The sequence below is a fragment of the Brachyhypopomus gauderio genome, chromosome 3 (assembly GCF_052324685.1).
Source record: "Brachyhypopomus gauderio isolate BG-103 chromosome 3, BGAUD_0.2, whole genome shotgun sequence".
NCBI classification, from domain to species: domain Eukaryota; kingdom Metazoa; phylum Chordata; class Actinopteri; order Gymnotiformes; family Hypopomidae; genus Brachyhypopomus; species Brachyhypopomus gauderio.
This window is the reverse complement of record NC_135213.1, coordinates 31393464-31417616: the sequence shown is the minus strand read 5'-3', so window position 1 is coordinate 31417616 and position 24153 is coordinate 31393464. Positions and strand designations below refer to the sequence as shown.

Here is a 24153-nt window from a genome sequence, read left to right as displayed (position 1 = left end):
GCAGTTTTATTTAGAACAGAGCAGTACACAAGGCAGGCAGGGGTCAGAAACCAGTAAACAGTTAGGCACTAGCATACTAAACAAAAACAGAAGCCAGCTTAGTAGTAAAATAGTTAGTAATAACACAGAGTTTGGTATGCAGACGGGGAAGTACTATCAATAGTTCACATACTGGGAGTCACTGGAAGAATTATATAAAGTGTGATGAGATGTGACAGGTGAATGAGAGGAGTATCCATGAAGACTTGTATTCAGGGGATGAGGACCTCTGGTGGCCAGGAGGGTGCATGCCAGCTGCTACAGCATCTCCATAAGGAGCTCCTGCATTTCATTAATGAATTCTCTCCTATTGTTATAATTTAACAAATGCTTTAGTTAGCAAAGCAGCCAAAAGTCTTTAACAGCGTGTCACTCTATTTACAAGCTGCTCATTAATAACATGTAGGCTATTAGAAGGAATGCATGAGAGGGACATGGGAATGGACTGTACTGTGCACATGCACTGCGGTCTGAAAGGTGTTGGGAGGAGATAGTGCTGCACAGCGACACTACTGCCATCATCTGGTGAAATATAAAATAGTTTTTTGTACGCGTGTATGTAATGGTGGGCAGCATATTATTAATTTTATGACAGAGGATGAGAACCGGTGGAAATGTGAACGTGTGTGCAAAGACTAAACTGCCGTCTTAGGCACAGAAAACCTGGTGAGGCAGTTGCACTTTGCAACAATGGATGCTGACAATTTACCGCGATCGCCTCTTTTGATCGTCCCCATTAAATGCCGTCGAATTAATATTCTGCCACATGAATTAAATTAGGAGTAATGCATGCTTGTCAGAGTTATACACAAATTTATTTGCTTGCTAATTGGAAGGATAATTGTCTACAAAAAAATGTAATTTGCTTGTTAGTCCTTAAACTCGTTTTAATTATAGATTAGCGCATTGCCTGTAGTTCTTATTTCTGCCGTTAGCTGGCAAGCGTAATGCACCAATTTGTAGTTTGCACATATGGAGTACAAATAGAGGCAGCGGCACGATAGGAAACTTATTTTTTCTCTAATTGTGTCCATTGAACGTAAGTAACATTATTTGTGCTTTATTGTTTTGTACAAGTTCCTAAGCTGTATCTCACCAAGTTCGCTAAGTATAATGAGTATTTTGAGTCTCCCTTTTGAGTGTTTAGTAAAATCTAACTGCTAGCTGCATAGTGTTGTTTATAATATGTAACATGACCGTGGCTTATACTCTCCTACCAAATGCTTAATGTAACGTTTAATGTTTCCTTTAGGTTGATCAGCATGTTTATGTTGTACATTTTCATAGTTAACCAATAGACATGTTTAACCATGTGGTTAGCTTGTACTCTTGTTTAGTCTATTGTAGACGCTTATGTTTGTATTTGTTAGGGTTAGTGTTACCGCCAGGACAGAACACTAGAGTCTGGTAAGTGCACAGAGGTGGTGCATTATGGTCATCTTTCCATGGGGAACTGATGTACCAGTTATAGCCAGTCACTGCTCCCCAGAGAATGAACTAATTACAGTTAAAGTTCGACCTTTATTCCGCCCAGATATTTCAGCTCAGGCATTTTAACCACGCTCCACATCCCAACTCGCGCACATTAAAGGTTCTCAACGAGCCCATCAATGGATTTTAGAATTGTACTGGAAAATTGCAGTTACAGGATTTTGGTACATTTCAGGGGTGGTCACTTCTGAAAATTTGATCGTCAATTTGATCATTTTTAGTCACATATTTATGAGCTACAGGTTGTAGACTATCAAAAAGTTTGATTCGTCAAGCTCAGGTATGGAACCAGTTTTTTTTTTAATTAGATGTAATTGGTATGCAGTAACAGGGTTGCAAATTTAGTCTAAGTTGTGGTCTACCCCAGGAACAGATGCTAACTGTAAAATTTAGCTATGTAGCCTATACAAGATCAAGGACAATTATATAAGTATATAAAGTAAATTTTGACTCTACTCAATATTAGTCTTACAATATGGGGAACAGAGTTGCATTCACTGAGTGACACACACAACTTGGACAAACATATTTGGGAAAAAACCTTGAAAATTGTTAGAGCACTTACCATTTTTCTTGCCATGTGGGCAGGAAATGTCCTTGTGATGCAAATTCCTTTGTGCTAGTAAACAAATATGTTTAACCTATTCTCTGCCAGATAAAATTCCTTATGGGAACAGGGCTGTGCACATGTTGTGGGACACAACTTAATAGTGTAAAAACTGTGACATGTAAAACAATGTGGACCAATGAAGTTATTTTCATAAGTAAAGGAGATGCATTTCAACAATATACAAGAGGAAGTAATTTATTTAGTGCTTATTTTAATTGTTAAATTTGGCAAAGGAGTTGGTCACCCAATGTGTGGGACAAGAGAAAACGGCCATTTTTTGAGGTGGTCCAAAGGTATTTGGTCTTTTGAATAATATCTAAGGAGCTTATTTTTCCACCAAACTTTACAGTTTGTCTTATAACAAGTACATGGTCATTTAGATATTTTGGATATGTACATTTGAAATTTTAAGTGGTGGGACAGGAAATGTACCAAAATCCTGGAATGACCCACAGTCTGCGAATATAGACATTGTCTAGAACCAAATGAGGAAGCCCTAGGTCACTCTTGGGTCAGAAAATGTTATCCTATGCCTGTGTATTTTGTCATTATATGGTACTCCCTCAATGTATATAAAGGACTGACAAGATGTGAAGTAAACTAGTGTTTGCAATACTATCACTGACACACTACCAGTGCTTGTACACTATCCTGAGAGAAATACCCTAGCTGTTCTGAAAGAAATTCCACGATCATTTTAGGCACCCACATGGGACCTCCCTGAGTAATCTTCAACAGAGAGGTTCACTAATCACCCAGGTGAGTGCAACATTTAATTTTAGATGTTAGAAGCCTGTTGTGGTGTTCTCATCCAAAGTGTATGAAAAGTACGACTGCCAAGACTAAAACAAGCGTAGTCCAGTATTGTAAAACTAAGACATGGTAGTCTCAGATTGGAAAAATCTCAGTTGCAGTGAGACTGACCTTAAGGTGACGACCTTAAGGTGTAAAGGTAATAAAATGGATCATAGAGGATCAATTATTTGCCTAGGAATTCCAAGCTGGCATGTGAGGGGAAAAGAGGCAGAATCTTGAGACGTGCAGCAGATTGGATGTTTATAGCACACACACTTGTAATCAGATTTTCTAAAACTTAAGGAAGGTCTCCTGGTAAGAATAGCATTGTGGGGAAGAAAAATACTAAACCAGACAAGGGGAAGTCTAAAGATGCCATATTGAAGTACACACTGCCTAATGTTAATATTATGATAACTAATTACGGTCCAGAAAGTGTTCAGCAATTTCCAGAGTTGGTGTCGAATTTTGTGTTTCCTTCAACATGGAGCAGAAAAAAAAGCTAAGGTAGAAGCAAGTAAACAGAAAAGGTAGGTTTCTTGTAAATTGCAAGGCAGTAGGAATGTGAAGCAGGTAAGGGAAACGGGTAGGAAGGTAGTTTTCAACCATGTCAGTGTCTGAAGTTGCAGGCTCATCCCGACTGCCCTGCTGATACCCTCAACCTACGCTCAGGCAGCGCACACTGTTCCTGTACTGTATCTCACCCAGCGGGCCAGAGGGCTGCCCAGGGTGCAACAGCAACCGTACCAACTCCGCAGACATCGGATGTCCCTGCAGCCTCAGACGAGAAGACGCTCAGAGCTGCGGCGGGGATCTGAGGCGAACCACCTGAGCATCACAAGGTTGCCAAGGCAGTAGCAAAGAGAGACAATCACCCTGTCATAATGCCGATGGTTGATGTAGTGGGCCATGACGTGCTTATGCTGATTCACCATCCATGGACAATGTCTTACATCAAAGAGGTAAAGCAACAGATGGATATCCCTGGAGAAGTGGGCGGTGAAAGATACGCTAGACAAATCCATCAGCTGTATCGGGAGTTCGCTGATGTGCCTGTTAATGTCCCACATGGGATTTGACAGGAGCAAATTGGTGAAAGACAGGCCAGAGGAGGACCCGAGAATGACTGTTCCCAACTGGACGAACGAGGAACCTCCAGTGTCAGACCGTCATAGAGTGCTTGGAAGGCAACATCAAAACTGCCTTTCCCTGGGTAGACAGGACGGAGAAGGTAAGACATTTTCAAATAATGATGCACACACCACATCTATTAATGCATTCCAACTGTGTTGATGCATGTTTTGTAATATCTAATACTCACATGTTTAGAGAAATGCCTATGATCTCAATGAAGGTCTACGATCAAGATTTAATGTCTTTAGTAGTTTATTTATTAATTAGATTAATTAATGACCTCATTAATGTGACACTATTGTAAGGCAGAAAATTAAGCACAAAAGGGGCATCGGGGGTGGTTGTGCAAGATCAACTCAACGCAGCAATCTGATGCATGTCTGGATCAGGACGAGAGATATTCCATAGTTTGCCCTGTAAATTTAATGGGGAGAGATTTGATGTGTGAAATGGGTGTGGCCATCACCTCCACTAGTGCAGTGGTTCCCAAACTTTTTCTGCCGTGCCCCCCTTTAGTAGATGAGAATATTTTTGCGCCCCCCCCACACCCCCCCCCCCCCCCATATTGACTAGGGATGTGTTGAAAACTTACAAAAACAATAGGTTCACAACTTTGGTCAAACATGAAAAAAATTAACTGCAAGAAACATTTTAAATGGTTCAAGAATTCTAAATGTAATTTAAAATAAATAAGGAGATGAAATAAGAGAAACAGCAATACATATGCGGCTAGTTTGCAAGCGCAGACATCACGCAGAGCACAAAGCATGTAACGGCCAGAAATATGTGTACTGTCTCTTTAAGGGAGCGAGTTGAGCGTGCGTATGGAATATTGTTTTTTTAGCTTTCCGCCGTAGACCGAGTCAGACCACTGCTCTTTAATTTATTTCTGTAAGTAACGCATTAAATGAGCTTTGGACAACTCACCAGTTCATGTATGAACAGTGAAGTATTGCTGGAGCCCAGGTTTATTTTGGTCAACCAGCAAATAAACGGACTAAGTGGAATACCACCAGCGCGAGTATTAGGGTTGAACTAACTCCGAAAAGCAAGCAATACAAGCATATAATTAGAGTGAATAGATCTGTTTTTATGGATCGGTCACATTGTCCCCGATACCCGATTAATATCGGAATCGGTGCATCCCTAATTATTGACACATGTGCACGTTTTACTTTCAAGCTCCGCGCCCCCCCTGCAATAGCTCCGCGCCCCACCTAGGGGGCGCGCCCCCCACTTTGGGAACCACTGCACTAGTGACTGGATACAAATTGAGCTTTCGGATGATGATGATTCAGTATTGGTTACTAACATACAATTTATACATTGTCCTGTTATTCTGTGAGGAAGACACTGACATTGCGATGGCACATGAGGATTTACACACTGAGTGCAAATGAGCTTTGGCTCTTCTGAACACAATGGATGACTGTGATTCCTGATAAAGGAGAGGAAAGGAGAGGCACGACATCAGTTTCCATTCCTACGCAGACGACACTCGGGTATATTTATCGGCAAAACCCAATGGTTTAGGCGCAAACAGTAAGATAAAACATTGGATGGCGTGTAACTTTCTAGCACGAAATCCCGATAAAACAGAATTAATAATAGTTGGGTCTAGGGCTGCGAGAGACAAGATACATAATGTAGCATTGAATCTACATTCTTTTACTATAACCCCCAGCGCAGAGGTAAAGAACTTGGGCGTCACAATAGACCCAGATCTCTCGTTCGATACACATATTAATAACACAGGTCAACAGCATTTTTGGGGCCAAAGATATTTCAACGAATTTAGGGTAACTTTGGGGTGCTGATTCTGAATATGTCATCAGTTTTTCCAGATTGGCTCAAGTTTTTGAGATTTTTCGTGAAATGTGTAAAAAAAAAAAGACGTAATTTGCTACACGCGCATTAACTTTATTTTATTTTATTTAAAATAGGCCAAATACACTTTTTTAATGAAGTCTATTATGTTTCTTCTATGTTTTTGCAGTGTATATTCACCACAAATGTAACAGAATGTGTCTGGATCGTTAAGACAACTTCTTCTTGATGAGTTCATGCTTTTCACTGGAAAACAGACAACAACATAAAGTTAGTGCAAAAATCAAGCTATGAACAAACTTTTAGAACACTAATTAACAAAAAACTATATTGAGAACTGCTCAGTTCAAGTACTAATCCCAAGAAATTAATGAGATGATGCGTCGCATTTACCAACAAGTGCTATAAATAAGATACCAGAAATCTCAAAAACTTGAGCCAATCTGGCAAAACTGATAGCATATTCAGAATCAGCACCCCAAAAATACCCCAAATTCATTAAAATATTTTGGACACCAGTAAATCTTTTTTTTTTTTTTGTTGACCTGTGTAATATAACCAGGCTAGCGTTCTTTCACTTGCGCAACATTGCCAAAATTAGAAACATATTAAATACTAGTGATGCAGAAAAACGAATCCATGCATTCATATCCTCTCGTTTAGATTATTGCAACAGTCTCCTAGCTGGATGTTCTGGTAAATAGATAAACAAACTCCAGGTGGTTCAGAACGCAGCAGCACGAGTTTTAACAAAAACTAAAAAGTTTGATCACATTAGTCCCGTACTATCGTCATTACACTGGCTGCCAATTAGATTCCGTATTGACTATAAAATACTTTAATTAACATATAAAATGCTGCATGGCTTAGCTCCAGACTATCTTAGTGAACTTATTGAACAATATAACCCAGCGCGTTTACTTCGCTCGCAGGACGCAGGGTTATTAACTGTTCCTAGGATCAAAAAGATCACAGCAGGTGGAAGAGCCTTTTCTTTTAAAGCTCCACAATTGTGGAATAATCTTCCTGCCTCTATTCGGGACTCAGACACAGTCTCAATGTTTAAAACTCGATTAATGACTCATCTGTTTAGTTTGGCCTTTGATTAATCTGTTACATATTTACTACATCTCGTATCTTTTCTCCGAGGTTCACCTGGAGAGTAACATTGCAGTCGGAGCCTACAATACCAGCATCGCTGCTCCGACACGGAATGAAAGCCTGGCGTTCATCAACAGACATTTACAGTGACAATATCAAAACCCAGAATTTTCATTTTTACCTTTACTTAGTTTGTGTGATTTGTGTGTGACTTGTGTATCTGTCTGTATTTTGTGTCATTTGTGTGTTAACGGGCCGCCCAATGGAGGATGGGTTCCCTTTTGAGCCCCCCGAGGTTTCTTCCTATTCCCCACCATCATAGGGAGTTTTTCCTCGCCACTGTCGCCTTTGGCTTGCTCATTAGGGTTCTGGACCCATAGTATTGTTAACCTTTTAAATCCTGTAAAGCGCTTTGTGACAACATGTGTTGTGAAAAGCGCTATACAAATAAACTTTGATTGATTGATTGAACTTCTCTTTCTCCAATCTGGCACTTTCAACTGATGCAGAGACGAGTGGTCAATTGGATGAAAACCTCAGCCCTCCACGAAAGAAGCGTTCTGTTGCTGAGGATGTCAGTAGACCTGCAACAAACAAACACAAAAGATGGAACTGCTTGGCAAGAGACAGGTGTTGAACGCATTCATGACGGCAGCAACACCACTTTTACATTCAGTGAGAACGCAGGACCTATAGATTATGCCAAGGTAATGTAAATGCACCTTTTTGTAGATGTATAGAAGAAAAACATTGAACTGAATTGTTCTCTCTGTCTCTCTCCCTCTCTCTCTCTCTTTCTGCCTAGTTGGAGCGGTGGTCAAGTGCTGTTCTAAGAAGTACACTGTGGACTTGGCAGTGATGGAACGCTGGACACTGGTAAGGGCAGAGGTGGTGGTATATGCATTTTGGTGAACTCTCGATGGGAAACTTAACTCATTATGGTTAAAGTTCAGACAGCAGTCATCCAGCACGGTGTGTTCACTCTACTGCCAACAGAAGGTACTGCAGCATCCAGGCCAGGGCAACCCAGTTCACCAACAGATTCTATCCACAGGCTATCGGGCTTCTGAACAAGCTGTGATGCTTCACTTTCCCCAGAAGAGTGGAAATCTCCTGGAAGAAGATTGGAGAGAACCTGCATGAGGGTGTGGAGCTCAGAGACGGAACCAGGATGGAATCTTCCAACAGAGAAGCATTCTGACGGTCTCACCTGGGGAGCTGGACAGGAATGAGTATGCATGTGTAGTTCAGCTTTGATTGGCTTTGATAAGTGGCTGTTGCGGTCCAAAGCCAGTGCACTTAAGTTGGTAATGAGGAGAGAGAAATAATGCTGGGAAGAGGACTGTAGCTTTCTGGTGTTTCCCAAAATGTTCTTAACAATAAGTACTTCGTAACCTCATACTTAAAGTTCTTACATTTACGCCGGTTTCCCAAAAGCCTTAGTAACTCATGTCATACTTTAATTTGTTCTTAAATCTACAAGTGGTCTGACCCGGTCATAACTTGCCAAGTTATTCTTAACCTTAAGTTCATGCGCAGTTCTGTCTAAAACGAAAGAGGCCACAGAATCATCCCTTTATAAACCCTCCAAACTGCACACACATGTGTACAAACACAAATCCACAAATGGTTACATGTACTCTTGAAAGGGTAATTGCATCATGTAAATTATATCCAATGTCCTTAGTTCAATACTGCGCATAAATATACATACTAAATTGAAATGCTTTTCACAAAATAAAATATTGAAATTGGTTAAAATACAACATACAATTTATTAATATACACATATAAATGACATGCTATTTTTTTAAATATATTGTTCCCCAAGCAATGGTTACAAATTGGCCTACTAAGCTTGTTAACTCTTAACCAATCAAAATCACTCATTAATTACTTGCACATAAGTATCCAAGAGGAATGCTAACCATGGTGGTTAGGTGGTGAACATGACAGCTGTACTAAGAATATTGGTTCTCTATCAAAGCTGTCTGAGAAGACGCTATAGTCAACGTGGACAGGCAGCTCGCATTAACGCAGTTCAGCGTCTAAGTGTGGGTTAGCCTGATGATGTACTGTGTGAGAGATGCCGCCTGTCTAGGGAGGAGATTGTGGCTCTTGCCCCTAGACCCTGTCTGTCTCGACAACACACGTCACTGTTGACGTGCCTCGCTCCTCAGTAGGGAGGAAACAATAGTACACATTGTTTGTGTAATAAGAATAGGTGCAATAAGAATAAAGTGATATATAATGTATGTATGTATGTATATCACTTTATTCTTATTGCACCTATTCTTATTACACAAACAATGTTTGTGTATTAACACATGCATATACTGGAGTTTTTATACTGATCAGCCCACTGCACACACAACCTAGTAAATCTTATAATACTTGCCGTCAACCACCATCAGATCTAGCTGACCCAAGTCAAAACTTTAGCGTATAAAGCCTAACACACACACACCATGAGTAAGTCAGGTCAGGCCAGCACCCTAAAAGGAGGCGACCCCATGAGATGTGGAAGTCACCTTGCAGGAATTAACTAAAGAAATAGTTCTGAGGTCAGAGGTTCAACAAGCTTACCCCACCAGACTGGCTCACCTTGACTGACTGCGTTACATCCCATATAACCAAAGAACTCAAGGGTCGAGAGCTAACAGAGGTTATAATTAAAATAGCCCTACTGCCAATCGCACAGCTTAAAACCATTTATAATGAAAGGGACCAATTGCAAGGGAAGTTCACTAAGGCCATCCAAATAAATCGCCAAACAGAAGAAGAAATTACCCAATTAAAGAGTTGTTGAAGCCGCCGAAACTGATCTTGAGAAACCACTCATGTCAGAATTGTCAAAGGCCAAATAAGGGGAAACCCCAGAGAGGAACTCCACCCCTCATAGTACAATATTGGTTGTACAATTAGACCCAAGAGAATGGCTCAGCCAGGAGGATCCCTCTATCATCCAAGGTGAACCTCCATTCTAACAGGTCCTAGGACACCTTGGTGAGAAAGGAATAGCATGCAAACTCCATTTGTCACTGAAGTTAGAAAATTTATTAATTCAGGAAGCCCTCTTAGACCACACCCTGATGTCAACCACCCTGTTCCATCAGGTTGGAGCCATAGCCAGGAAAGCTAACAATGAGCTACAACTTCAGTTACCCCTTGAATGTCCAACCCTATACACACACACCAGTGGCGGATGCTGGTCTTTCAAGGAGGGGAAGCTCAATTTCGGCCAACATCATAAAATGTGTCGGTTTATTTATACGTAAATTGTACCCACCGTTCCTTTTCAAGAAAATGATCTGTGACCCTGTTGTACCAACAAGAAACGTTTCTTTCTTCGATTCTTTTAATGAAGAAAATGCCGCTAAGAGGATTGGGAAAATCTCTGGTTCAACATAGAACAGAATGAAAATTTGAAAAATTTAATTTGAATGCTCCCGCGGAGGTTTACACCAAAAGATCACTGATTCGCTCATTTCGCTGTCAATCAAAAAGGGATTTGGTCTCAGACAGTTCATCCAATCATCATGCAGAAGCTGAGCGTCCGGGCCAGCCAAGGCTGGCCCACTGCCCCATAGACCCCCAGAGACGCTGAGCGTCCGATGGGCGGGACAAAGCCCAGCATTTATCCAATGACTCGTCTCGTTTCGCTGCACTCTTTGCTTCGTTATTGAACTCTGTAGACGCTCGGCGTCCACACCGTTTAAAGCACCGTGAAGCTGCGGGACTGAGTGAGAGGAAAGCCACGTCGTTACAAGTGACAAGAAGCTGATTCTGAACAAAAGTTGAGCGCGTTGTAGCGCATATTTAGTTAATGACATGTACACACAACAGTATATGTTTGATCACTTATTTTTTGACATTTTAGGGGAAGCTGAGCTTCCCTTGCAGTCTTGGAGCAATCGCCACTGACACACACACACACACACACACAAGCATGGCATTGGACAAATTGGCCTGGATCCATCTGACTATTTGCCCAATGCACCTGGTTCATCTGGTTCACATCTCTCCCCTGGCGACCATTCCCTTTCTCATTGGCAAGGATCTCCTTAACCGATTTGAGCCATTGATTGATTTCAAACAGTTAAAAATCTGGAACCATTACCGGCCCCCCTATCCGGTCCCCCGTCATATATAAAATAAGATGGGGTTGGTGCATCAAACTGCTTTTAACAGTACATCCTGAATGCTCCACTAATTTTAATTAGTTTAGATATTTATCAGGATTTAATGTCCTCAAAACATTTGACCCCCCCCCCCCCCCCCCCCCAGTTACCTGAAGGCTTGTGGGGAAAAACACGATGATCACCTCAAAAATCTAAAAAAAAAAGTCCAGCTCGAGAACGAAAATTGCCACCGCAGCGTCCCAAAACTGGACTCTGCCTGATGGTTGCATTGCTGGATTTGTGTTTGACCCCGAGATGGGTAACATAATGCTTCTAACTATATCATCTCCGGGCAAACTATTGTGGACAAGAGCGGATCAAATGTTAACTTTTGACCATTGTAGCTGGATTTTATTTAGAAAATGGTGTTCTCAACGCGAGTTTGTCTCTGAAACCTATAATGTGCCTAAGCCATGTGATGAAATTCATAGTTGGTCAAGCGCGGATCGACCTCAACGGACATTTACCGTCAAAGCAACTGCGATCTCTGGGTGGAATTGAATTTACAGTGTTATGTGGCGGAGATCTCCAAAAGAATTACTATGATGGTTGACTTTGGACGTTGTAACTGGTATGTGTTACAAAGTTTTTTATAAAATAGATGGGATGTTCTAACAAGCAGAAGATATTGTTAATTTATCAGAAATTGGAACAAATCTTTTAGACTCGTTTGAGGCGGACATACCACAACCCTCTAAAGAATAGTGAGTTCATACATGAGGTTTAACATAAGGTCATATCCCCTGAGGCTTTGGACAGACGCATTAATGTTTTAATGTTTTTTTTTTTTTTTTTTTTTCTCTTCTTCTTCATTGACCAAGACTTGTCAATCAGAAAAGATGGCTTTTGCTAGCAATAACGTCCAAACCGTAGACATGTTCGATACGGCTGATAACGCTGAAATGATTGCAGTTGTGGACGCGTTTAAAAGAATGACGCTGAATGACGGACAGCATAGACGGGTGTATTACTGCGCCGATTCTCGACATTATTCGGTTGGTAACTGGTCAGCTGTTGGGGCAGATTATAACCGGTGACATAAAGGAAAACTGCCATGGCTGTGCTATCGACCATCCAAGCAAGCGTCAACACGCGTGTCTGCAGGAACCTGACGATTTCTACTTCGGAAACAACGAGCCGAAACTGCTGAATATGCTTTTCAAGCCTTGGCTCGCCAGAACTCTAGCCAGAGCGCTCAGATTTTGCGGCATTACCTGCCTGCCGTTTCCACAAAAACTTCAAGGAGCGGCCGAGACGTTCGTGTCTGATCTGAGCGGAGAGCGGAACATTATGGATGCTCTCTAAGACATTTGCGTGAAACATCACGAGGAATGTACAGAAGCTATGTATGAGGATGTCACAGACTTTTGGAGAATTCATGAGAGACTAAGTAAGCCCAACAAACGTGTGGAATTAGCTGCCGATACAGGCTAATGTTATACAGCAGAGAAATTTATTTTAATGATTTTAATTTAGTGTGTTTTTAAAAAATGTTTATACTGAATATTATATAATATATTTTTTTTTGTGTGTGCGCTTCAATAAATGATTTGCTTCAATACCAATGATTTTGGTAACACTTGTGATCATTACCTAATTAGATGCACACCATGACTGAGCGGCTGTTCAAAAATATTTACTACAATCCCGCATCCCTGGGGTCTTATGGGGGTGTTGAAAATCTAAAAAAAAGTGGTCATAGAAAAAATAGGTAAAAGTGTATACAGTACACAAATTAAACTGGTTAATGGAACAGGATGCTTACACATTACACAAATCAGCCAAGACTAAATTTAAAACAGGGTGTTTGTGCTTAACATCGATGCACAATGGCAAGTAGACGTGGAGGATCATAATGACAGTATGAAATTCATGATAACATGCATAGATATCTTATCAAAATACGCATTCGAATCAATGTTAAACTTGGGGTGAAATCCAGAAAAACGTCAATCAGACCAAGGTAACAAATTATTTAATATGATGGTGTTACGACCCGCCCCTGTCTAGGGTAGAGGTGGCCGAACAAGGAAAGACACGGTGGAGTGTAGGTGAATTGAGAAAACCAGGAGACAGATATAACTGGTTACCAGACGTTGTTGTTTTACTGGAGTGCAACACAAATGGACATAAACCTCCTATAAGAGGACGGTAGACCGTGCCAAAGGAAAGAAATAAAGAAAAGAAACTAACCTACCTAACTCAAACTAATCCCCTAACCAAAAATACAAAGAGGGCACGTGCCTCTAACCTGATGTTCTAAACAGGTAGTATTCCTACATGAATGCAAGAGTCAGAGGGCCCACCTAAACTGTCCACCTATAGGAACAAAGGAACAACAAACAGAACAGAATAAAGAACAACACAGACAAAGATTAACCATACTCAAAGTGTTTCTAGTCCAACAGCTCAACAGTGTGCTTACATATTACTAAACAGCATTTGTTAGTGGTATTGCTCTTTGCACGCCGTTCAACATTCTACCAAAAATCTCCCTCCTTGTTACATGATGGGTAAAACAGGTCTGCAAGTCTTCCCCTCTCATTGCGCGCCACTCCCCATTTAAAGTCAAAGCCATGCCCCTGTTGTGGGTCAAGCCACACAGCCATTGGTGGACAATTACTAATCAGTAGACAACAAAGTGTTGGTCTAATTGGTCTAATAGTTGGTCTAATTAGAACACCAATTAGATACAAGTAGCATGGGTACCCTTACGCTCGTAACAGATGGTGAACCATAACATTTCACACTTTGCTACTGGTATGGATGTGAAGGGACCAGTCTGTGAATGATTTAATAGAAATTTGAAGTCTTGAATGTAGCGTTATTTTTACAACAGCCAACACACGGAAATACATTGACATTATTCAGGACCTGGTTCATTCATAAAATAATGCATATCACACAAGCATTAAAATAAAACTAGTCTACAGGTTTAATATGGGAGATACGGTTCGAATTTCTCGTGTGTAAAATACCCGTTTGAGAAAGGATATGAACAGACATATATGGATGAAATATTCAGTTTCTGAGAGGATTCTGAGAGATCCTCCAGTGTATAAGCCATTCTAAAAGAGCCTTAATCATGTGCATCAGAACCATTAACCCCTAACCATGGAGGAGCGAGGTTTTTACGTCACTCTACCCAGTAATCTAATATATATCCTGATGATAAAATCTTGTGTTGCACAACAAAGTTTGCTATGCTTTTGGAACTCACGGGTGCGTGGGAAGTTGCCTTAGTCGAGACACAGTATCCACACACATGGCCTCCTTTAGCTGAAGGTGAAAATATATTTCATATAGAATTATGGACACTTTAGAAGGAATCTGACCAGAATGACTTTTTCACATGTCAGATCCCTCCAGGATATTATGGGAAAATGGAAACCCTCCTCCATGAAATGAACAGAGCGATGAAGAAACAAGTTTGCGATGACATAAAAAAATGTAATACTCTGAAGAACAAGATAACGATGGATTCTGATAAACTCTATATTTTGAAAACGAATGGTAACCTGGTTCATCTGCTAGGTATGAGGCAGGGTTGCCAACACTCACGCATTGAGCGTGAGACACAAGCATTTGACCGTTTTCACACGCTCTCATGCCACACTTCCGATATCTCATCATCTAGTTTATTTACCTCTGATCCACATCTATGATTCAATGAGTTACTAGTTTGCTCTGGCGCCAACCACCGGCGATCGATAGATCATGATATAATACTTAATTTGTGTCCATTTTACGTTTGCCACCCCTCCGGTCGACAACTTACGTTCAGCTACCCCCCCGTCAACAATTTACACTCGCCACCTCCTCCAGGTTCAAATCTCATTCCAAGCGATCTTCAAAAGTTGGCAACCCTGTATGAGGAGTGATGCTGTGTTATCACTACATAAGCCTGAAGCTCCTTTTCACGCAGGATTCTACAGCATATTAATATACTCTGATATTGTACAGTATCAGAGAGTGGGTGACTACCTCTTCTAAGAGAGGTACATAAAATGGGTGAAAATAATGAAATAGTCACTTTTAGATTCAATAGTCCACACTACATAGCTGTCAGCAAGCACCTCAGCAATATTATTATTGAAGTAAAGAGCGATCAGAATGTGCACATACCATTCCGTTAGGGAAGTTTGTGGTTAAACTTTATTTTTGGCCAGTGAAACATTCTTTCAACCTGTGAGGATGTACGACAACGGATACACAGATGCTCAAAGCTATATCAATTATTCTGAACAGCAAGCCAGTAGCAGACTTCCCGGATTTAGGCGGCTATTTAAGGGCCTTTTCAAAATGGCAATGCCTATCATTAAGCGTGGTTTGACTATAGCAAAACCTCACCTCAAAACGGCCGCCAAAAGCATAGTGAGTGATGTGGTTAGCAACGTTATGAATTATGACATGCCCTCCTAACCATGAAGGCTTGGGGCTTTCGTTAAAAATTAGAGCAAGCTGGCATGGGAAGAGGCACACCCTCCCCAATAAAAAGCGAAACATCTCTAAGATGGTACCCAGTATACATTTTTCTAATATTAGAGTGAAGGTGACTAGTAAGGATGAATTCTGTCCCATGAGAGAGGGGAATATGAATTATGCCGTAAAAATTTTATCCGCATCGCTCTTTGTGAAGAAAGTGACAGTTTCTCCTGCTGTAAAACTCGGGCATGCGCGCACACTTCCTAACGCGACAGCAAAATATTCTATAGAGAGAGTATGCATGAAATCATTTAGTCTAGCTGTTGGTAGTCGTGCTGCTCGGACTGTGTGAGGGGGACTCTCTGGGGCGACTCCTGCTCCATGGGCTGCGTGAGGGGGACTCTGTGGTGACTCCTGTTCCATGGGCTGTGTGAGGGGGACTCTCTGGGGTGACCCCTGCTCCGTGGGCTGAGTGAGGGGGACTCTGGTGCAACTTGTTGGGATTTTCTTCTTCGGACCCAGATGGGCCCCAACACCGCCCCGATGAACCGACGGTTCTGACTGAGTGACCCAAAAAAAGTCTTAACACCAAAAGTTATTTTAGATTAATTTATATGAAATATAAATGAGTATAAAGTAGTCAAAATACACGTGGTACAAACTCTTCAGTGCACTGGTGCTAGTTGCCTAGGAATCTACCTAACCCAAGTGGATCTCAGCAGTGTCCAAGCGAAAAGCCTCCCGTGCTAGGTGGTGTCCCTTCTTTCATACCCCTTCTCTCTTTAAGTTTCGATTCTTCTCTAAGTTTCGATAACTACCCAATCCTTGCTGCTCTCCATGAAAACCCACCTGCTCCTCTCTCCTAGCCTGTCTGCCTGGTTATCTAAAAACTGCTTGCCTCACATCCTGCACTGAATAGGCCCCTTCTGTTCTCCTCAAGGCCACTGAGGCCTCCTTACTCCTGCTTTCCCACAGCCTCCCTGAAAAACATTAAGCTGAAGCATTAAGTTGTTCACCTTTAAATTTATTTTTTCTTACAGACTCTTGCTCTTCGGGTTGTACTTTTGGGGTACACGGGGAAGAGGGAACTCATCTATGAGGGAACAGCAATTCTTAATACTCATTTTGTTACATTGATTAATAATTCTTGAGTGACAAAAGCTACATAAAGTCTTAAAGTCAACATATGAGCGCAGTTTCCCAGACAGGTATATGGTCTAGTTGTAGACTATATTTTCTTGTTAATGTGACAACTCCATTCAAAATGCGTTGAGATCAAAGACGAGGCTTAATTAATGTCCAGGAAACTGCCCCACACTCTTAGCAATTAACCTGGCATATTATGCTCATGTCTATGGAACTGGAGGGACAAAACACCATACCAGTAAAAAGAGGTCTACTCCATAATGGAAAATTTGTATTCAAATTGTGTATGCCTGATACATACCTGGACTCATTTTTCTTTGAAAGCCAGCAACATCCAGTGTTTGTGTTATCTGCATCACTGACATGAAGGTTATCTGTAAAAAGTTGTATACAGATCACCTTAATTAGGAGTGGGGGAATTTTCATATTCGTGGATGCATTGCAATGTGAACAATTCTGAATCAATTCACAAATGACAAAAATCAATTTTCTAGACCAGGGGTCAGCAACCTATGGCACGCGTGTCACCGTTGGCCGAGACATAATCAGTGGCACACGACATGCTGGGCCAGCATCAGCAAAAAAAATGTATAAATATAGCCGCAAGCGGCGATTGGCGGGTTCACACACGAATAGGCACTTTGGCCTCAATAGGCAGTGTGTACAGTGTGTACTCTACAGATAGTGTGTGATGACCAGTGATGTCAGTAACGCGTTACTTAGTAACGCGTTACTCTAATCTTACCACTTTTTTCGGTAACGAGTAATATAACGCGCTACTATTTCCAGTCCAGTAATAAGATTAAAGTTACTTATCCTAATAACTGTGCGTTACTATTTTTATTTTCCCTAGTAAAAATATATATTTTTGCTTTCTTCTTGGCTCAGTTCTACTTTTGCGTCTGACCGTAGCGCTCGACTCCGCACGCTGCGCGTGACCCTGTGAGAGCGCGAGCGCGTTTTACAAGTCATTTTTTGCAGTGTCCTCCCGTAACGATATGTGGTAGGTAGTATAAAGAAACACCCCTCAAAAACAGGGGAAGGAACATTTAACTGAAGAATTTTAATGTTGCACTGTGTTCCACGTTTGAAAAGTGCTGGAATTTTGACTAACGTCGCCTACTTTAAAATGCTTAAAATTGTAATGGTATTTCGTTTCACAAGCTGTCTGACTGAACAGGGGTGGGTTTCCCGAAACGTTCGTAGCGCTAAGTACTTCTTAACCTCGTACGTTTCATACGAGGTTACGAAGTACTTGGCGCTACGAACGTTTCGGGAAACCCACCCCAGTTCGCTTGTATTACGTTTACAAATAAATGTACAAATAATACCGCGCAGCTACACAAACGTAATGTCAGGAGAGTCTTGCCCTTTAAGTGACACGGGGGGGGGGGGGGGGGCGCCAGGGTTGCGTTATCAATAAAGTTTCCCTCCTCGGGATTTTTGGATTAAGCAGTTTCTGCCTCGGTTACCGAACCTGCTTCAATACATTGTTACTGTTAAAAATGCACTTTCAAAAAAGTGAGTATTGGAAAATTTTATTTTGCTGCTGAATGTAACTACTAAAGTAACTTGTAATCTAACGTAGTTACTTTTAAAATCAAGTAATATGTAACGTAACTAAGTTACTTTTAAAAGGAGTAATCAGTAATCGGATTACTTTCTCAAGGTAACTTAGCCATCACTGGTGATGACATCTGCTTGTGTCAGAAAGGGAGACACAGAAATAGCACATCTGGCTAGGGCTGCATCTATGTGAACAATATAGGAAGGCCTGCCTGTGTCTATACATGATTGGGCCTGTATATTACCGACAGAGAGAGATTGAGGGAGCCAGAGACTATGCTTTGTTAATTCACTCCTTGCACACCTAGCACGCCTAACATGACTGCCCGTGTATTCAAAGCAGAGGTGGGGACTCGAGTCACATGACTTGGACTCGAGTCAGACTCGAGTCATTAATATTAAGACTTTTGACTTGACTTGAAAAAATATTCAGAGACTTAGACTTGACTTGGACTTTTACACCAATAACTTGGGACTTGAATTGGACTTGAACCTGTTTACTTGCAAAGACTTGATTTTTTTACCCCAAATCTAAATTTTAAAACGCATATTAATATTTGTAAAGTGCGCCCCATTAATTTCATTTCCGTCCTTCTGACGCAGACCAGTCCTCTGCTTTTCCACACTCTGTACGTGTGTGTGTGCATGAGCTGCAGCACAACCAATCAAATGGGGGGTTGGCGAACGTAAATTTTTACCGGGCGGGGTGTAAAATGGACACAAATTAAGTATTATATCGCGATCGATCGATCGCCAGTGGTTGGTGCCAGAGCGAACTAGTAACTCATTGAATCATAGATGTGGATCAGAGGTAAATAAACTAGAATTTTTCCGGCGTGAGAAATCGGATGTGTGGCGTGAGAGCGTGTGAAGACGGTCAAATGCGTGTGTCTCACGCTCAATGCGTGAGAGTTGGCAACCCTGGGTTCTGTATCTGAACTCGGGGAAGAGAGCCTCTCTCTGTCACCATCATAATATCCAGTTCTATCTCAGCAGTCAATACAAAAAAAATATACCTGCAACATTGGTAAAAAAAAAAAAAAAAAGACTCGAAAGGACTTGAAATTCCAAGTTTCAGACTTGGGACTTGACTTGACTATTGCCTGTCTTGACTCGAGACTTGACTTGACTTGAGTGTCTTTGCTTGAGACTTGACTCGGGACTTGAGGTATAAAGACTTGGACTTACTTGAGACTTGCAAAACACTGACTTGGTCCCACCTCTGATTCAAAGTATGAATGTAGTCTGCAAAGCCTGGCATTACATGACTGCCATGACTGACATAACTGATATGACTGGAATGACATTACTGGCACGACGAACAAAAGTAACATGACTGATATGACTGACATAACTGGCATGACGGAAATGATTTGACTGACATGACTTACATGACTAACATGACTGGACTGACATGACTGATATGACTGGACTGAAATGATTGGCATGACATGACTTACATGACTGGCATGACTGACATGACTGATATAACTGACATGACTGGACTGATATGACTGGCATGACATCACTGGCATGACTGACATACTATACATATACTATAGATATGCATACAAACTATATACATTTAGGTAGAAGTGTGTGTGTGTGTGTGTGTACTCAAACTATGACGACATACTAATACATACATAAGTATACGTAGAAACTATACATACATATAGGTATAAAGGTGTGTGTGTCTGTGTGTTTGTGTGAGAGAGAGACAAAAAAGAAGCCAAATATCAGTTTGTATGAGCATGTGTTAGTCACTGAGATATGGGTGGGTATGGCTAGGGAAGTGTCATTGTGAATGCTATAGGAAGGCCTGCTTGCGCCTGTATGTGTGTGTGCCTGTTTAATAGACACAGAGATCTAGGTAGCCAGAGCAATGTATACTTAGGGCACAGAGATGGGAGGGGGAATGTGGGTGAGAGTGTGAGAGAGACTGAGAGTGTGTGAGTTTCAGCCTGCGTGTGTGTGAGAAGGAGAAGGTGACAGAGGGACTTTAACTTGCATTTTTATGCATTGTATATAATATTGCACTGTAGAGCCATACGATAACCGATTTAGATGAAAATTGACAAATTTGTTCAGGATGGGATTCTGAATGGGCTTGTGCATTTTGGTCAGAATTGGATAAAATATGAAAGAGCTTCAAGAATATGAATATTATATGCATTGATGCTGTCCATTAAAAAATATTTAGCAGGTATAAGTGTCCTAAAATCCAAAATCTTTGGATTGTTTTTTGATTTCAGACTTTGCTTGACATGATAGTATGAAAAAACTTGGAGCAGTATGAAAAATGATGATTTCAAACTATTATTAACTGTAAATAAACTGCATTTTTTAATAGGACATGTAATGGGAAAGTTGATCGCACTACTGCAAGGAATCAAAAAAGTCCAATTGCATCTTCCCAAGTGAAATTATGTAGGGGATATACTAGCTTTTTTTGCATTAGCGCCCCCCAGTGGCCAATCCACACCCAGCTGGAGTATGTCATAGGGGGCGTGCACTTGCCCACACCCAAGAGGTTTCGTGCACATCAACCAATGGTAAGCCTGTCAAACACTTGCTGATCACTGATTGGCTGATTACATCAGCCATTTTGGAAGTACGGTATGTCTACTTTAGGATCTGGTTCTCAGAGGCCCATAGATGATGTCTGTCAAGTTTCATGTGGATCGGCCAATCTGTGTGCATGGGGCAAATTTTTGCATGATATAGCGCCCCCTAGCAGGTGAGGTATGGAAACCTCTGCGAGCTGCCCCAGACCCTCAGGGGGAAGCTGTCTGTGAAGTGTCATCTCATTGCATGCAAGTTTTCTTCAGTTAGAGCTCCATAAGTGCAGCATTTTTGTTGGATACATTTTAAAGTTCAGACTCTTCTGAACGTTTTGATATCACATATGTGCACGTATGTGAAAAATCCAGGGACTAGTTCGCGCTCAAAGATGTGTGTGATTTTGGACATTATGCAAATTAACTCGAAATCTAAGTGGGCGGAGCTTGATGGTTGTATATTAAAAGTCCTATTGAATTTAGTCAAGGAATGTATAGGAACTGGAATTTTGATTCTAGGACCTACGGTGTGGGAGATATGGACCAAAAGTCAACATGGTCTGCTATAGCGCCACCATAAGGCCAATTTGGGTCCCTGTATGGGAATCTGGTCCTTGGAGTTAACTGAACCTTTTTGCCAAGTTTGGGGTTTCTAGGCATTACGGTCTAGGCTGCACAATACGTTTTAGGTCAAAAAATGGGACAAAGAATAATAATAAGAAAGACTAACAATTACAATAGGGTTCCCACATTATGTGTGTGAACCCTAATAAAAAAATCTCAGACAGAGAGCACAATCCTCCAATTGAAATCGCTCCTCACCGCTCTGCTCAGCGGAGGCGTTTATACTTGGCGATCGATCGCTATATAATACTTAATTGTGCAGTGCAGTCATGGCCTGGCGGTTAAGGAACTGGTCTTGTGACCGGAGGGTTGTGGGTTCGATTCCCAGACCTGAGGCCATGATTGAGGTGCCCTTGAGCAAGGCACCTAACCACAACTGCTCCCCGGGCGCCGGGCTAGGGCTGCCCACCGCTCTGGGCACGTGTGATCCACAGCCCCCTAGTAATCACTAGTGTGTGTGTGTTCTGACTGCACAGATGGGTTAAAAGCGGAGGAAAATTTTCGATTGGGGTGTAAAAATCACAATTGACAAAATATGGCACATTTCAATTTGTGTCCATTTATACGCCCCCTCAACAATTTAAACTCCCCCCACTACTCAGCACACTCATCGACTAGACATGTTAAAGTTGGCACTCCATGTCTCAAAGGTTGCCGACCCCTGTTCTAGACGTTAACTATAATTGAGAATGTAATAACGACAGAAAGCAAAAAGCAGATCACAGAAATGTGGACGTGTAATACCCAGACAATTTATAGCGCACACGAGAGGATTGTGCAGCTTAAAGTACAGCTAAAGCAACGACAGAACAATTCGATTACTATCTTTTAAGTCACCTCAGAACCAGAAATTTAAATTTGTATTGTGAAGAATGCATTTTTTTATTAAACAGATTTTTAAGCACTGGAACTTGAATTGACTGTACTTTGCCTCATGCTAGCAGCAGTAGCATGCTACAGCTTAGAACACTAAGCTGTGCAGGTTTGTTTTGCCTTTGGCACTCCAAAAGCAATCCTTTCACTTAGCTATTGTCGTATAGTTTTCACATTCCTTTCTGTTATCTGAAAGCCATTATTATATAATTAAATATAACAGAATTAACAATTCAAGCATATATTTAATAGAATTAATAGGAACTACATGGAAAGCAATGCAAACTGGTGAAGAAAAAAAAAGCCATGAACCACCAGTGGTTTTGTAGTGTTTAAGAAGTCAAGGATCGTCTATTTCTCTGCATCTGACCCAAAATACCAGATGAATTCTGAATTCTTTCAATCATGCATTTGGCAATGTGTAAATAAATTTTGTTGCAGCTAAAATGCAGCTTCTGGCTCTTTGCAGGTTTTCATTGCTATTTTTCTCCTCGATTAGGCCAATACACACAACCATTCTTCATCCAACAGGGTGGTATGACTTCCTCCAACTCTGTGCTGCCTTCTCGCCATATAACTCTTGCCCACATTGTTCTTGCCTTGTACTAACAAACAGAAACACAATATGAAAGCTGCTACTAGGGTAACTACTAGTAACTTGTCTTGTAACTACTGATTTTTGTTGGCATGTGTTTTGTATACAATATGGTGCAGTCACAACATCTTTAAAACACTGAATGTGTGTGAGGAAAAAAATTACCATGTCTTTAACACCTTTCACTGACATGAAGCATTGGCATCAAAACAAGGAAACTTCCACAAGGAAGACAAGACAACTTTCCTCATCAAATCCTTTTGCTCAATTAAATTTTGTTTTCCATTTCTTCTTTCATGCCTCAGATGTGTGCTATGTTGATGAGTTTAGAGTCACATGGTTTATCAAAGAAACTGTTGAGGTGGTGCACATCAAACACACATTCCATCTATCATCTTTTCCTTCACAAATGCATAGCAATCTCCAACAAGAAAACAGGAATCCTTTTTGGTGGGGTGTGGTGTTGGTGTAATGCAAACTTTGGCGTTATCCATTTCCGCTATCCTCTTAGACAGTTGTGAAATGGGGCTTTTTGCATTTCTGACACTTTTCTTTAGTTTCTGTAGATGGTTTTCAAACTGAAATGCAGAAATGCAGTCCTGCTCCACGGACAGATTCAGGAAGTCTTTTGTCCCTCAGGCCATTAGCCTTTCTCAGCATTGCAAGAAATAATCCTGGACTACCAAATCAACCTTCACTTATCATCCGGACTATATTACATTATATTTTACTTGAATTTATTTAACTTAAGCTATTTTTTACCCATACTGCGTACTATCCAATCTATATTTTTCTAGTCTAACATTATTGCCTGTACTATTGTATTATCTGTAGAACGTAAGTTGTTGAGCGGGGGGGGGGTGGGGGGTGGAGGGGGGGTTTGTATTTCGTGATCGATCGGCAGTGGAGGGCGACATAGATATGAATCGGAGGTAAATAAACTAGATTTTTTTTTCTCGCTGTGTGAAATCGGAAGTGTGGCGTGTGAAGACGGTCAAATGCGTGTGTCACATGCTCAATGCGTGAGACTTGAGAGCCCTGGTATAATAGAGTGGACATGGCAACAGTTAGTGTCAGGAAGTGGTTGTAAAAGCTCTCAGGCAGCACAGTGTGAAAAGTAACAGGTCCTGTGTACAGTAAAAACTGTCGGAACTCCGTTGCTTTCCATCTGTTCAGAACAGCAAG

At 41.2% G+C, this 24153-nt stretch overlaps 1 long non-coding RNA gene across 6 annotated transcripts in view; it reads left to right on the top strand.

Moving 5' to 3' along the window:
• Positions 1-579: 579 nt before the first annotated feature.
• The window catches only part of LOC143509162 (uncharacterized), an 89459-nt gene continuing 65885 nt past the window's right edge, over positions 580-24153 (top strand). The window contains exons 1-7 of one of the 6 annotated variants that reach the window (XR_013129603.1): positions 580-705; positions 2842-2899; positions 3608-3897; positions 4018-4166; positions 7046-7704; positions 7803-7873; positions 8052-9217. This is a non-coding gene — a long non-coding RNA (uncharacterized LOC143509162). Of the gene's footprint in view, positions 706-1027; positions 1079-2841; positions 2900-3549; positions 3898-4017; positions 4167-7045; positions 7705-7802; positions 7874-8051; positions 9218-24153 lie in introns of those variants that run through there. The other 5 variants (XR_013129600.1, XR_013129601.1, XR_013129599.1 and 2 more) reach the window with 5 other exon arrangements.